Below are 13,945 nucleotides of genomic sequence, written 5' to 3'. Positions count from 1 at the left end.
AAGTCAATGGTGAAAGAAACGATGGCTGCTGTTAAGACCAAGGATAATATAACTTATATCTAAAACTTCCTAAGCTTCGTTTTTGCCACTCTACAAGTTGTTCATAATGTCTGGCTATCTGCCAGGCTACAGGCTAAAAAAAAGAAAGACTATATATCAGATTTTAAACTTCTAAACAAAACAGTGCTAAAATAAAATCAAAGTGCTTATTTTTTCCCCCTTAATATTAGCTAGAGAACTGTAGATTTAAGATTGGGACCTGGGCGGCGCCTGTGGCTCAGTGAGTAGGGCGCCAGCCCCATATGCCGAGGGTGGCGGGTTCAAACCCAGCCCCGGCCAAACTGCAACAGAAAAATAGCCGGGCGTTGTGGCGGGCGCCTGTAGTCCCAGCTGCTCGGGAGGCTGAGGCAAGAGAATCGCGTAAGCCCAAGAGTTAAGAGGTTGCTGTGAGCCGTGTGACACCATGGCACTCTACCCGAGGGCGGTACAGTGAGACTCTGTCTCTACAAAAAATAAAAAAATAAAAAATAAATTAAAAAAAAAAAAAAGATTGGGACCTGACCTACCTTGGTAGAAGTCATTAGTTAGGAAAGAGCTAAAATCTAAGGTGAGCATCAGCTTGTTGTATTGCCAGTGACCAAAAAGGACTTTTGGGAGATCTTCAAAGAAAGCTGGAAGAGAATCCGGACTGGAACCCAAAGGTATTGAAACACATTTTCTTGTACTTTTCAAGTCTGTGCATATAGATTCTGTTACTGATTTAGGATCTTAAACAGTTTGTTTATTTTTAAATGCCTTTCAGCTCACCTTTAATAACATGTTTCTTTGACTTGGCTGAACTAGGCCTCAGAAGAATTACAAGCAGGAATACGGTTGGGTAAAAGGTTCAATGAACTAATCCACACCTGGTCCATGTAAAAAGGGGGGGGGGCCTCATATTTTCCATATAGAAACAAGCCTCTTTATATGAACCAGCCTTTTATTTAATTGCTAAGGCACTTTTCACACCATATAACCTTTCACATTCTTCTTCTCTAGGGTGGGGAAAAGGCATAGAACCACCTCCTAGTCATACCATGGAGTGTTATCAGAGACAGAAATAATAATAATAACAACAATAATAATAGCATAAACTCCATTCATAATAGGTTCATTTAATCAAATTCCTCAACCAACTTTTACAAATGACAACATACAAAGCTATCCCATATGAATAGACTTGGGATCAACTGAGGAGCTCTCGTGTCTTCCATGACCAGAATTCAAATTCCTTCTGCGATCCAGAACTTTTAAGTGGAAGGAATAAGGCATAGATGAGGAAAATCTCAGATGAGAAAGAACAGAAAACATTCTGGAGCTGAAAGGTAGCTCTGAGGGATCCAGTCAAGCCCTCCCTCCTAGGGAGAGGATTCACTGTGTGCCCTGGGCCACCCAGGTGGTGGGGGCTGCCACCTTCTGACTCCCAACTAACACAGAAAGGCAATGGCTAGAGAACATGGCCATTGGAATCACCAATTATGCAAAGAGGAGACTTTGGAGTAAGATCCTTCAAACAGGGCAAGGCCAGAGAATGGAAGGAGTCGCAGCACCACACAGACCAGGCCAGCTATTGCTAGAGTTGAAACAAGCTTAACTCTGGTCTAGAAAAGTCATTCACTTCTGTGCTGCTGGCATCACAAGATGCCTCTCAGTTTTGCTCCTAAGAAAATTCCTTCTAATTAACTCTGGCTTGAAGTGAAAAGGAGGTTATTTCCACACCTTCATTAAGAAGCAGCAAAAAGAAATGGGAAGACTTCTCATCAGAGGGCCCGGGAATGTGGTCCAGCTCCTAGAGAGTACCTCAGCTCCTGCAAGTGTGGTCCAGCTCCTACAAGTACCTCAGCTCGAATCTCGTAAGCCCCTTCCCCTCTCCAGACCCCAGGCTCCTTACCAATAAGGGAAGGGGTGGTGAGGGATGATGTTCAACTGATACACAGTGGTCGCCTGAACAAGGCATGAAAATGCTGAAATACTTGTGTACTGGTTGGGAAATAGCCTTTGTCCTAAGACTCTGAGGACACTTTCGACCACGACCCTGAACTTCCCAGGACCCTGCCCAGTACAGTAAGGGATGCCCAAAGCCCTACTGCTTGGCGCCATACAGAGGGCCACTGCCTGAGCTGGACCTGTTAGCTATTCTGACAATCAGCCAAGATGCTCTGATACATCCTTTTCCAGGGCTATAATCCCAGGAACACTAGGATCAGCTATGCCCTAGAGGAAGCCACCACTGGGGGCCACATGGGGTCTGGCAAGCAATAACAGGGCTGGGACAGTAGAATAGCAGACTCACAGGAGACCCTCCTCCCCCGTCCCCCTGTTACTTCCCTTACCCGGATATGGGCCTGCAGTAATGAGGCAAATCAATGGAATCTTCTCAGGGCAGATTAGTAGGACTAAATTTGTTTCCAAAAGCTGGAAAGAAATATATCTTTGTTAAATAACACTCAAAATAAAATCCTGAGCTCTAAGGGAAATTACCAACACATGTAATCAAATTATATTAACCATGGAAATTCTAATACCTCATACTTTCTAACTTCACTTTTACAACCCTCTAGGAAAAGGAATATTTCTCTATCCAATGGTCCAAATTTGCACAGCAGAGCTGAAGCATCGTACATGCTAAAACACACAGGAAAAAACCAAATTCCCATTATTGCTTCCTCCAACCTCTGTACCTTCTATGCCACCATTACTCAAAAGTCACTCAAACACTTTGCTGGCTGACGTGACGCCATGCTGTCACTTGATCAGGTGTGGAATACCACATGGTATGAATAAATACTTACCCACAACCACATATTAAATGGGAATTCGCAAAGGCGGGCTCTGGAGACAAAGACGTTTCTATATAGAAATGTTAACTAAGAATTTAAGTAAATGGCCCCATTGGAAAAAAAAAAAGTTCTGAAGTAGCAATATAAGCTATATTTAATAGCAACAAAAAATATTTCCCTTTTGGAAAAGCAATTTGGGCTTCTAAAAGTTACTGCCTTTCAAGTGACTTAATACAGTATGCCTGAATTCTTTCATTTCCTAAAACACAGACGGTAGGCCACCAAATTCTACTTCGGGAGAGTTAATTGTTTTAATTAATATAATACTCAAATCAGAAACTATTATTGGAATCTCTCCCCACACACTCACAATTGTTATTTTCTTAAATGCCTGAGTATCATACATCCTAAAGAACATATGTTTCCAAGGAAGGAAAAAAAAAAAAAATGGGCTCTAGAACTAATACACAATGAAAAATAAATTTAAAGCAGCCTTCTGGTTTGACATAAGAATATAAAAATGATATGAGCAAGAACAGCTTAGTTTACATACTTTTCAGTCACAGCTGCTGCTCTGAAACCACAATACCTTTAAAATGACATTTTAAGGAAACAGATATGGCATGGCTTTACCCATAGTTAGACGTAGCTAACACTGAATTAAAGGGTCTTTTCTTTTTATGCACAAACTTTATATAATGCTGTACACTGCCACAATTAAGAAGAGTGATTCATTTTAAAATAATGTAATGATAAAGAGAGTCAATTATAAATAACTCTCCCCATCAAGTTCCTCCCCACCCCCTTTTTCCTTTATGATCACCGAACTCAGACATTTGAAGTAGGTTTTGAGGACAGAAGGCACAAGTCCTCTCTTCTTGGTTAATATTTAATTGAGTACTAAAGATTTCTTGAAGAGGACCTCTGTACCTCTAGTGCCAGGCACACAAGCAGCTTCTATCTCTGCAAGAGATGAGGGTACTTCCCTGAATAAACGAAAATAACATACAATTAAATCAGACCATTCAATTAATAAATTACTTTGGTGGACCTTGTGGGCCAAGTCCTATTTAATTACATAATTTAAAAAATATTTGCACATTGCAATCGCTGGAATTGGCTTTGAGGTTTCATAATACACACTTAACACTTGAGTTAGAGAACAAATTTATTTAATAAATGCAGGCCTAAGTGCTAGAAGGCCGTACCACTCAAACTGCAAAGTCACTTAGCACATCCTCAGAAAAAGCAAATAAACTTTTCTACTATTTAGATGTAGGCTGCTGCTGAATGTCAGGAGAGGCTGGTTGATTTTTCGTGTTTTCTCTGTCATGTGTTGCTTGTAAATCTGACCATTCTGAGAGGTGATTAAAACAGAGCTAATGGACAGAATGGTTCCAGTTAAAGATAACTTAGAGATAAACTAAGGTGGAAGATGGCAAGGTCCTGGTAGTAAAAACCTCTTCAGAGAAAAACAAAGAGAAGCCATATTAGCTCCCCATATTTCACATCATAGAATACAAAAATAGACCATAAATTAGTATGGCTACAGAGCATAAGGAAAACACACACGAATTTAGGGGTGAGGACATTTACAAAAAGGGTAAAATTACATGGTATCCAAAAGGGGGCAGAAACATTAAAAAGAGACTATATTCCCATGTACTGCCATTAAGTGACTTTTCTAGGGAACCACTTGACTACTTTGGCACTACAACTAAATTTTTTTTTTTCTGAGACAGAGTCTCACTATGTCACCCTCTGTAGAGTACTGTCACATCACAGCTCACAGCAACCTCAAACTCTTGGGCTCAAACAATTCTCTGGCCTTAGCCTCCCAAGTAGCTGAGAATACAGGTGCCCGCCACCACACCTGGCTAACCACAACTTTTTTTTGCTATCACATTTGGTAAAAATCTTTATCAAACACATACACTTTCAAATGACCATTGTATGCTTTTATATCCACAATGGCCTTGGAGCTTTTTGAGCTGTGTGGGGTTGACTTTTTACCAAAAACTCCCAGTCCACCATGACAAGGTTTATTTTTGTTGTTTGTGGGTCTTCTAAAAGATTTCTGTCATGTATGATCCAGTCTGTTGTACTTTGATTTGTCTGCTTTTTCTCTCTCTCTTTTGAGACAGAATCTTGTTCTGTTTCCCAAATTGAAGTAGTGTGGCAATTGACTCCTGTGCTCAAGAGATCTTCCCATCTCACCCAACCAAGCGGCCAGGACTCTGGGCATGCACTGTCACGCTCAGCTAAATTTTGGTTTTTTTTTTTTTTGGTGGTGGGGAGGGGCTGGGTTTGAACCTGCTGCCTCCGGTATATGGGGCCGGGGCCCTACTCCTTTGAGTCACAGGCGCCGCCCAAGGGAATTTTTTTTTTTTTTTTATTTTTATAGAGATGAGGTCTCACAGTGTTGCTCAGGCTGGTCTCCAACTCCTGGCCTCAAATGTTCCTCCAACCTTAACTTCACAAAATGCTAGGATTACAAGAGGCATAAGACGCCATGCCTGGCTCACATCTTAATATTTTTGATATCAGAGTGAATCTCAAAATTGATGCAGATTCTCAATGTCCCATGCTTCCCACATGCACATTCCATCCCAGTTGAAAAGATTCTTAGCTTCCTAAGGCCTAGAGAATCAAGGTGAAATGTCCAAAGTACTCAAAAGGCCCTTCTTAATGTTAGCCTCTGTCTTCTGATCACACCCTTTTCTTCTTAGTTTTGTTTTTTTTTTAGAGACAGAGTCTCAATCCTCTGCCCTGGGTAGAGTACCATGGTGTCACAGCTCACAGCAACCTCAAAACTCTTGGGCTCAGGTGATCCTCTTGCCTCAGTCTCCCAAGAAGCTGGGAATACAGGCGCCTGTCATAATGCTAGCTAGTTTTTGGAGATGGGGTCTTGCTCTTGCTCAGGCTGGTCTGGAACTCCTGAGCTCAGGGGATCCACCTGCCTCGGCCTCCCAGAGTGCTTGGATTACAGGTGAGAGCCACCGTGCCCGGCCTCTGGTAACACTGGCTTTTGCAGCTCCCTGACTGCTAGTCTACCATCAGCAGACACTTGTATGTACCCTGTACTTGCTCATCTCTCAGCTGCCCTGCAGGTGTGGACGACCACAGAAGCCCCACCATTCCCAAATACCTTGGGCATAAATGCCACTTGCTCCGTGAAGCCTTCCCTGACCCGCCTTTATCTGTTCTACTTGAACACAGTACTTGCCCTAATGTAGGAATGATTCTGTTTCATTATAATGGTTTATTTAATCAACAATTTCTCCTACTGAGGTGTATACTCAGTATATAAAAGGCACTTAGTAAACCCTGAGTGAATAAAGTAAAGTTGATGAATTCTAGTAAACAAAGTTAAGTGCAATAATATTTCCTTCTTTGGTTCCTTTCTGAAATCGACTCTCCCCACTACAATGGTTCAGCAAGCAGATCGGGCCTGCACAGTGTTTGTTCACACCTCTGAAGATAGAAGAAAAGGATCACAGCTGATAAATGAATGACTTGAGATGTAATGTGAACAAAAAAATCTTGTGTTCCCTTGAAGTAAAATCACCTTATTGTTCATAATACTGTGCAAAGGATAATAGAAATAAGCAAGGAAGCTATAAGAATTTAATCAAGTTGATTTCTTATAAATAAGAATTGAGATTCACTATGTACCAAAAATGTAATTACCCTCCCCCTACTAACACTGTCCTAATTTAGACTCTGCGCTCGGGCGCACACGCACACACGCACACACACACAAACAAAAACCACTTTCAGATTATAAGACAACTTTGCATTTAAGGTCTTAGATGAACTTTAATTCCATTCCTTCTCTTGGACTGTGGTCTGCTTAACTTCAGCTTTAATAATAGCATCAAGCCTCCCACCTCCAGAAAAACAAACTTTACAGTCAGCCTTCAAAACAGTGTAAAAGAAAGAGCTGTCATGGGTCAAACCAATGACCTCTAATCCTCAACAGATTTGGTAATGGTGTTAGGACAAGAAACCTGGTGCCGGCCAGCAATAGCTCCAGACTCAAGAAACGCTGTCACGGAAGCGACCGAAGGGTAAAAACCGATTTCTGGAAACAGGAAATGACCAGACAATGCACAAGGCCATAGAACATTCTCTCTGGGGTTCATTTCTTCTGTTTGTTTCAGAACTAAAACATCAGAAGACATTTGTTGCTTACAATATAATTAAAGGGAACCGGCAGATATAATCCAATCTTGTTTTTCAGGATTATGACTTTGCTGAGTCACTTAACTACTTTGATCCTCTATTTCTTCATCTATGAATAGAGATAACATCTACAAGATGTCAAAAGTGATGACATGTTATACTCATAGGTAGAATTTGATTTGTATATGTACACAGAGGTGTGTAAGCTAGAGAAGATAAATAACAACTTCTGATAAAATTCCTACACCATTTATTCAGCCATTCAGTGGAGTTTAGTGAACACCACTCTGTGCCATGTGGAATAACAATATGAACAAATTTGACCCTTGCCCTCAAGGGGTCAAGGGTCTAATTGTATGTAGTCACTAATTCTATGTGGCTATTTAATTTAAATGAATTAAAACTAAATAAAATAAAAAATTCAGTTCCTCGCTTGCACTGGTCACACATCCAGTATGCAAGAGCCACAGGTGGCTAGCAGCTATCACACCGGATGGTGTAGGTACAGAACATTTTCATTGTTGCAGAAAGTTCCATCAGACAGGTTTGGACAGCTCAGGTTTACAAAGGGCAAGAGAGTTAAGTACGGAACATAGGTACACGAACATAGTGTGGTAACCATTAAATATACAGCAGAAATACACTTTCCATCAGAGGTGACATCATTAAAGGATGAGGGACTCTGTTTTTCTAAAGCAGAAAGGGGGAGCCAGATGGGACAAACCATATCTGCAGAGTTTAGAGACTCGGGCAGGGTATTCTGAGCTCCGAATGGGGCAAACTGTTCTTGGTGACTGGCATGTAAAGTGCATTGGGAAAGCAGTGGCCAGAGGGCAGGCTGGAGGGTGGCTGGGATCCAATTATGAAGGACTTGCAAGCCAAACTAGAAGTCTGGGCTTAATTCAGAAAACAGAGATACTGAAGCTATGGAGTGACCCACTGTATGTGTTTTGTAGAAAACTAACCGTGCTGACAAAGTGCAGCAGCAGTCGTCAGCTCCAGAGATGCACGTGAGGACTTCTCCGGAAAGCTTTTAAAAGTGCTGATGCCAGAGCCCTTACCCCTACTGAATTAAATCCATTTCTGGGCATGGGGCCCAGACCTCAGTAAGTTTTAAAATCCCAAAGTGACTAACGTGCAGTCAGGGATGAAAACCAACAGAGATGACAAAGGACGGAAACTGAAGTTAAGCTAGAATGAAGCCATCCAGGGAAGAGGCTACTGCTACAGTCCTATCATACTGGAAGATGGCAGGGACCTCTCCTAACACAGAAATGGGGAGCTAGAGAGGAAAGGCTGATTGAGCAGATATTTCTAATGACAGAATTAATATGACCTGAAAACCAAGAATATGAGCAACAAAGGGACAGAAAACAGAATACAATGTGACAATTTCCACCCCATGTCAATAATGACCAAGATCAAGCATGCTGGAAATTGAGCAGGTTTGGGAGAAGCAGCCTATATAACTAGTGCAATATAGACATATTGCCTGGTAAGTTCCTCATAGCATCTCGTGAAAAGGCCCAGGAAGGTGGAGGAAACAGCAGGCTGGATTCTGTCAGGGAAGTCAGAGCCTGAGAGGGGTATACACAGCAATTTTCAAGAGTCCTTGTGGAATCCTTACAAAGTTAAATATTTTCCATAAAACTTCAGCCTATGGGAACAATAGCAAAGAATGCACTTTTAAAATTCACTTTGATCTATTCCACACGGTATATTAAAGACTTCATTTGCCTGGTGTCACCAACAGAGCACAGGGATCCCGCCCCAGCCCCACAGCGCACTGGCTGCACAGCCCTAAACAAAGCACTGGGCTCTCTGAGCTTTTGTTTCTTAACAGTAAAATGAGAGGACTGAACTACAACTAGATGCTTCCACGTGGCCCTTCTCGTTTGAAGATGCTAAGATACAATCTGAGCAGCAGAAATTATACCTATAATTTATCTCTCACTTATGTACCATTAACTTATATCATCTTACATTGATTTACAATTACATTCGCAAATTCATCCTAGAAAAACACTACAGCCACCTTCGAAGTACTCCTCCTGGGAAGCTATGCGCCAACACCAGTGCCTAGTCCACCCTTCAAAGCAATTTTGGAACTCTTTTTCTGAAACGGCCATCAAAGCTATCATTGTATTACTCTTGATGTCCTAAATGTCATCAAAATGTCTTTCTGTCAATATTTCCTTTCCCTTTAGGTAAAGAAAAAAAGTCATTAGAGACCAGATCAGGAGAGTAGGGAGGGTGTTCCAACACAGTTATTTATTTATTGGCTAAAAGCTCCTGCATAGACAGTGCTGTGTGAGCTGGTGCACTGTCATGATGCAAGAGCCATGAGTTGTCAGCCAAGATTTTCAGGTAAGATTTTCCTGTTTTTCTATTGATGTTTACTTAGTCGGCTGTGCTTCTCACAGTCAGGCAATGATTCTAATGCACAATTCAAGGAATTTTTGCCATGTTTTATCTGTTCTGCGCACTACTGGCCACCCTGACCTCTCTTCAAATATGACACTTTTTCTCCACTCAAAAAACCATTGAATCCATTTGTACACTGCCATTTTCTTCATGGCTTTATCCCCACTAACTTGGACTAACAAGTCCCTAGTTTCATGTCCACTTTGCCTAGTTTTATAGGACCTTTAATATTTGTTCATCGCTCAAATTCAAGCTCTGACATTCCCACAACAGCACACAAAAACACACAATAGTAATGAACACCACTTAGTAAGACAGCATCACGTGTCAACACAAACACAACCATGAGACCCTGATAAGGAAAGCTATGAAGCCTTACCAAGTTGTTTGTACAGCACGTGCATGTAAGTGCACAATGGCAAGTTCATCAATTTAATCGTCATGCTTTGTATGCTCCCTAAAAGTTATATATTCTGGAAATTATACTTATATGTTGCAGAAGTTATACACAGAGTCCAAAGTGAGATAATCACCTTTTGTCTGCAAGTTAGCCATCAAAGAGACATGCTCAACATATGGTTTAGTTCTGAATATCAATTTTGTTCTGTTTTCTTTTGTTAAAGCAAGGGGTTGCAAACTCCAACGTCCTCAGGGACAGAAGGTCACATTAATGAGCAAGGTAGCCCAGAGGAGGATGGCAACCCCTAGGCCATGCCTCAGCTAAGGGCACAGCCCCACCAACCCAGCTCTAGGCCACAGCCGCCAACTGGGAACATGAACCCACAGTTGCTCCACTTCTTTCACAAAAGCCAGAAACTGGAGTTGTTTCAGGTGTAATCTCGTGATATTTAAATGCTGGCAACTGATTCAAATTATTTTAAAATGTCATGCAGACCAAACACACAGGTCTGAGGCTGCCAGCTTGTGCTGTGCTCCCTAAAAGGGGGCCATCCCTCTGTGGTTCATAAACCTGAAAACCCTCAGCCATGAGTGAAACGAGAAGGATGTCGTCTTACGGTCCAGAGACAGTTCCCACCATCCCCTTTAGTGTAAGCGAGTTGGAAGGGCAAAGCCAGCAGAGCACGCGCATCTACCTCAACTCCGAGCGCCCACAGAGAAACTTCCTATAAATGACATTACTTTGTATGGAACATCTGTGAGGTGTGAATGAGGAGAACACCTGATAAATGAATTCTTTGTGTACCAAATATCAGGTGGACTTTAACACTAAGTGTTAAAAATATGATGATTTACATTCTGCTGACAGCAGCCATACATATATGCCTGAGTGTATTCAAAACAGAAAATACCGTATTTAGCATCAATATCACTCTATTTCCTGCTTTCAAACAGGAAAAAAATATGCACAAAACTTCTCTATTACACCTTTTTTTTTTTTACATGAAATGCTTAGACAATCTGGCACATATTAGCAGGAAGAGGCCAACCGTACCTGGACGATGCCAGTACCCTCTTCAAAGCATAATGAAGTGTAATCTTCTGCTCCCAGATCACCTTAACCTCAGTGCTCGCTGCAAAGAGAGGAACTGCTAACGAAAAGGACTCTATTCAGAAGACTGGTCCTATATATACACCTAAAGATGACTCAGTGGGTGAGAAATAAAAGAGAAAAGCATAAAAAGAGGCCCTGATGAAAAACAACCACCTGTTTTAGTAATAATTCCCAGGGATGAAAAACAAACAAAACTCTTGGTGGTTCCCTGAGTTTCACGCTCCTTCTCTGAGGGCAGAGCTGATGGTGTCCTTCCTTCCTAGCTCTCAGCACAAAATCAGTAGTCTTCAAGTGGGGAAAATACATTTGTAAAGAAACAATAGAAAGAAGAAAGGGGGAGTTTGAAGCTAAATCCTTTGGCCTAAGTAGAATTCAATAAAAACTTCCTCATTAAATGACTGCACCTTAAGAAAAGCATTCTTGTCATGCTCACTGGTTGAGTGTCTCGGGGGAGTAAATTATTTTAAGCAAATCTCTAACCCCACCAGTAGTTTGGGGGAAGGAAGAAAACCAAGGATGTAGGAGTTGAGAGAGATGGGTTATGACAGACTGTACAGAGGGCAGAGATGCACTCCAGATAAACTGGCTTATGGCAGAAGAGACAATGGACCAAACTGTGACAGAAGCAGTCAGAGTGAACGTCATTAGAAATCAAGGCTTAAAATGTGCCAGGCACAACCTCGTACTGTTCTTAACCTCACTGAACAGATGAGGAAACCAAGGCCACCAATGTAATTCATTCTAAGTCATACAGATAATACATGGTGAGACTTGGAGTTGGATCTCAGCATCCTTTCTGGAATCAAACCTATCAACCACCATGGTAAATGCTGTCTCCTGAAGTTTGAGACCACCCAGAAATATCAAGCAAAAGCAGGAAAGTGGAAGGATGCAAAGCCTGCGAAGGGAACTCTTTGAGGCTGAACTTGATGAATCGTGGCAGGGAACCAGTGAGAGAAGGTTAACAGCCTTGCTGTTACTCTAAAGAGGACTACGCTGGGGAGAGAGGCAGACCTCACTGTACTGAAACAAAGGGATTCCTGGCCACAACAGAAAGGTCACTTGCCACAGAACTGAACTGTGGATAAGTGTGTACACAAATCATGAAATGTGACCACCAATCAATTTCTGAGACAAAGTTATAAACAGATGAAATGACTTGCTGGAAAGGGTAGTTCAGTTCCATCATATACAAGTGTGTATGTGTGCACATGTGTGTTTACTGATGACAAATTATATCTGAATCTCAAAGTACCTCTAATCTAACTCTCGCTCTTTTACTAATTATAATGAGCTCTTTCAAAATCAGGTGCACATGCATTTCTATACTTTATTATTACCTAGATGTGGCAACATTTTTTCTGAATCAAAAACATCTTCCCAGGGCACTCCTGGAACCTCTCTATACATCAGAGTAGGCCATTCAAGTAACTCAAATACTGCCATCTAAAACTCTAATAGCAAGTTCGTTCATGAGCATTTAGATGTGCCTGAAATTATTTTTCATTGGTACACTAAGTAGTGTTCAAGGTACAGGATCAACTGAAAAGATCATGGGCACCCTTGCAGAAGCGTAAGAATCTGGCAAAGCCTACAGCCTCTCCAAGTTGAAGAACTGCACCTAAGGTCTAGATCTCATCTGATACTATGGGAGAACCCTGTCACCCTTCAAACAGAAAGTTGGTTGATCCCACCATCAAAATATTATAGCTTGCTTCTCGCTACACCATGTGTAGGAGATGAGATGCCTGGTGGAGTATGTGAGGGCAGTAAAGAGTGGCTTCGAGCTTTAAAGGAATAAGTTTTATGAATTTTCTGGGTTTCCTTCCCAATGCATCTCTGCATATTTGGCAGAATTCTGGCTGAGACTTGCCCTCAATGCAACCAGACACACGGTAATGAAGAAATGCAAAACTCTGCCTTCCACTAAACCATGCTAGGTATGATGTTGGCTAAAAGAATCTAATAGTTTTTTAAAGGGCCAAACTGGCTTAAGTTGATTCTCAGTCCCCTCTACCTGAGACTGCCTGGGTTTCTCAGACCTCAGCACCAGCCTGGTGATGTCTGATCAGCTGGAACGTGACCTTGATTAGGATGGCTGGCACAGTTGGAATGGGTGATCCTGCCACATCCTGAGATCACCTTTCACAAAGTCCAGACCTATTAAATGTCACAACACAGGGCTGCCCCAGGGTATCAAAGATAAGAATGTTTAAAAAGGAAAAAATGAATAGATATTCCCCCAAAAGATTGGGGGGAAAAAGCAGGTGACAAACACACTTGCGGGTGGGTGAGAAAGGAATAAAAATTATGAAAATTCATAACCCTTTAAATTCATACTGTGTATTATTACAGTACTCGGACCAGTTACAGGGAGATGTCCTAGGTATAATTTTAATAACATGTATCAGTGAAAGAAATAACAGCATAAAGGAACATTTTAATATTTGCTATTAGAATAAGATGATTTTTTTTACTAACATGCTTGTGTTCATTTGACAAGACAGTCCTTTCAAAGAAAATAACGTGAAGTTATATACACTCTCATTACAGGAAAAAAAATTTTTTTTCTGCCTTCCTCCTCCTATACCACAAAGCTGAAACAGAACAATTCAGAACGATTCACAAAGGCTCATGTCAACCCACCACAACCTGCTCTGTGGTCTGGGCTTAAACATTCTCCATTGCTTTCTGCTTTCTCCTGGACAAAGGTTTCGTTGAGGACACAACGATTTTACATTATTTCCCAAGGCATTCCCATGTTCTTGTGATTTAATCTTGTCAATACAAAGAATTCATTAAATGTAAAATATTGTGAAGTAAGACGTTTGTGTGTTTTTATAAAACTTTTCATATAATTAAAGCTCAAACTGGGAAAAAAAATCAATTGAGATGGTAATAGTCCATCAAATTTTAGTTTGAAAAACACGGACAGATACTGACCACAGGAAAAGACCAAAATAAAGTGAGAGGCTCAATGAATAGCACTATTTTTGCTGTGTTT

General features: G+C 41.2%; 1 protein-coding gene across 7 annotated transcripts in view; it reads right to left on the bottom strand.

Moving 5' to 3' along the window:
- Positions 1–13,945, bottom strand: part of FOXP1 (forkhead box P1) — a 616,360-nt gene that overhangs the window by 349,391 nt on the left and 253,024 nt on the right. Inside the window, exon 1 of one of the 7 annotated variants that reach the window (XM_053600811.1) lies at positions 2,373–2,390. The exons of the other annotated variants lie outside the window; for them this stretch is intronic. The gene's annotated coding sequence lies outside the window, so the exon portion shown is untranslated. Of the gene's footprint in view, positions 1–2,372; positions 2,391–13,945 lie in introns of those variants that run through there. 7 annotated transcript variants of the gene reach the window in all.

The sequence above is a fragment of the Nycticebus coucang genome, chromosome 8 (assembly GCF_027406575.1).
Source record: "Nycticebus coucang isolate mNycCou1 chromosome 8, mNycCou1.pri, whole genome shotgun sequence".
NCBI lineage: Eukaryota > Metazoa > Chordata > Mammalia > Primates > Lorisidae > Nycticebus > Nycticebus coucang.
This window is presented reverse-complemented; position numbering and strand designations above follow the sequence as displayed.